The sequence below is a fragment of the Octodon degus genome, unplaced genomic scaffold, assembly GCF_000260255.1.
Source record: "Octodon degus isolate 3935 unplaced genomic scaffold, OctDeg1.0 scaffold00114, whole genome shotgun sequence".
Taxonomy (NCBI): domain Eukaryota; kingdom Metazoa; phylum Chordata; class Mammalia; order Rodentia; family Octodontidae; genus Octodon; species Octodon degus.
In genome coordinates this window covers 7,442,634-7,445,459 of record NW_004524690.1, presented here as the reverse complement: position 1 = coordinate 7,445,459, position 2,826 = coordinate 7,442,634, and the positions used below count along the sequence as shown (strand labels likewise).

The 2,826-nt window shown below is 37.4% G+C and overlaps 1 pseudogene; it reads left to right on the top strand.

Annotated features, from left to right (window-relative positions):
* The first annotated feature begins 870 nt into the window (after nucleotides 1-870).
* LOC101587223 lies at nucleotides 871-1,858 on the top strand (annotated as a pseudogene).
* Nucleotides 1,859-2,826: the final 968 nt, after the last annotated feature.

The following is a 2,826-nucleotide window of genomic DNA, read 5'->3' as shown; positions in this document are numbered from 1 at the left end:
CAAATGTGAATGGAAAGAACCCATCAAATAGGGAAAACAATTAAACAGGAGAAAAAGAAGTATATAAAAAGTCTTTCAATTATTCTTTTGTATACAGCAGCAAGACATTTCCATCAACATACTCTACAAATGGACTTCTCCTGCACCGTATGGGTCATGATTCTGTCTGGATCTACAGGGTGGATATCAAGGAAATAGCAGTTACTTAGTCCCACAAACGACACCTGGCCACCAGTAAGCATCATGGACATTGTCCATGTCCATAATATACTAGAACTTTGTGAGATATCCTATCCCCAAACTGTTAGAAGTGCTAGTCATATATTTGCCATTCTAGTATTTATGTTATGTTTTATTCTTAGTAATTCTTTACTATCATGAAAACTTTTTCTTAGTTGAATTGTTTTGAAATATTTAATTTTTAATTAACTAATATATAATTAGTTTTCTGAATATTGTTTAATCTTAATTTTTGTTTTAAGATTTATACTATATCTTTGACTTACAATCTAGTTATAAGACATGGTATGATATTTTCTCCTAGTATTAGAAACTTTAAAAAGTATATTTCCATTTTCAAAAAAAATGTTGATCAAAAAGCTTTTTACATGGTAAGTAAAAGTTATATTCTTTGTATTATCAAGTGTAATATGGCTAATTAAAGTATCTTAAGCCATCTTCATTTTTATTCAATCAAAATGTAGAGCTTTTTCTCTAAAAAATTATATATTCTTATTGAAGGCTATGTTTACCTCGTTGTGATTATATATAGATCTAATATTGTTAGGTTTTATTCAGACTTTTTCAAATTTGATACGTCTGCCTTTAATATGCTCAAAAAATAACTTACATGAGAATATTCAAAACCACATGAGTAAGTGCCAAGTTCTGTGTTGTTTTGCTGATATTTTTACGTTGAATACCATTAATTCATTTTCCAACATATTTTTGTGAAATGATAAACATCCAGAAAGAGTCATACCTGGATCTGCAGTGAAAATTGAAAGAACTGTCCAAATTGAGGCTTTGACCATGGAGACTGAGGAATGTGGGGTTAAGCTGCGCCTGACTGTAGTGGGCACACCTGGCTATGGGGGCACCATCATTTGCAGGGATTGCTTTAAGACCATCATCTCCTACATCCATGAGCAGTTTGAATGTTACCTGCACAATGAGAGTGGCTTGAACAAGCGACACATTGTTGACAACAGGGTGCACTGCTGCTTCTATTTCATTTCACCTTTTGGACATGGGTTGAAACCTTTAGATGTCGCATTTACAAAAGCAATACAAAATAAGGTAAACATTGTACCTGTCACTGTGAAAGCCGACACACTAACTCTGAAGGAGCATGAACAACTGATGAAAAAGATTCTGGATGAAATTGAAGAACATATCAAAATCTATCACTTACCTGATGCAGAATCAGATGAAGAGGAAGATTTTAAAGATCAAACTTGGCTCCTCAAGGCCAGAATCCCATTTTCTGTGCTTGGGTCCAACCAGCTATTGAAGCCAAAGGCAAGCAGGTCAGAGGTTACCTCCATCCAGGGGGTGTTGCAGAGGTGGAGAACCCTGAACATAACGATTTTCTGAAGCTAAGAACAATGCTCACCACCCACGTGCAAGATCTACAGGAAGTGACCCAGGCCCTTCACTGTGAAAATTTCTGCTCTGAGAGACATAAAAGAGGTGGCAGGAAAGTAGAGAATGAGGATATGAATAAAGATCAGATCCTGCCGGAAAAGGAATCTTAGCCCACCACATGCAAGAGATGATCACAAGGACTCAAGTGCAGATGCAGATGCAGATGCAGGGTGGTGACGGTGACAGTGGGGCTCTTGGGCACCATGTGTGAAGTGTGGGCATTAACACGTGATACTCCTGAATAAAAAGAATACATTGCAGTTGAGTGTTCAGATACAGATTTTCATGAGATTCTTCAGCCAGTGCCCATTCACATATATAGTACTTTATGCCTAAGAATTCAATTTTTTAAACTTTTGATGTACTTTCTTTTTTTGTATGATATACTTTTAACATTTGCATTTCTTTGCTATGTTACACTATATATTTTTTGAGATGAACTCATTTTCATTTTCTGCTCTTTTTTTTTTTTGGATTTTAGGGAAGGGTCTACAGGGTGTTCAGGGTATCACTACTAGGTTGGACTCGTAGTAGTGATCTGCCACCTGTTTACATCCTCCCAAGAGCTGGGATTACAGGTACACGCCCAGTCTCAATTGCCTTCTCAGAGCTCCCCAGGGGCGGGGCTGGCACAATAGGCCCGAGGACTGAACCTCTGGCCCCGGTGCCTGCTTACAGGCATTTTAATCCACTGAGATATTTGGCTGGCCCTGTCTTCTTAGTAATTACTAATGTTAGAATTGATTGCTGAGAATCAGTCAGCACGTAGAAAGAATATTGAATTTCTTTGATGTAGCTTTCAGCTTTACCTGCAGACCATGCAGGTTTAACCAGGGTATTTCTGTGTGGCGGACATGCACCTCTGACAGAAGGCTGTGTGAACTTGGTGCGTGGCCATTTGCTTACTATGTTGCACTGTGTGACCTGTTCCCTTCCTTGATTTTATTTTTGTGTAACACCTAAACCCTTCACTGCTGCAGTTCAATGCTCTGAAGTCCTGTGTACATTTATCTCTCACCAAATATTACAGAGCAGAATTTGTAATGAAATATGTGTTTCTACGTGAATAACTTTTTTTTCCAAAGTTTTATTGATAAACAGATAGCAATGAGACAGTTTCAAATCAAATCGGAAGTACAGTTTCAACAAATAATACACTGCATATATTCTTCTTAGTGG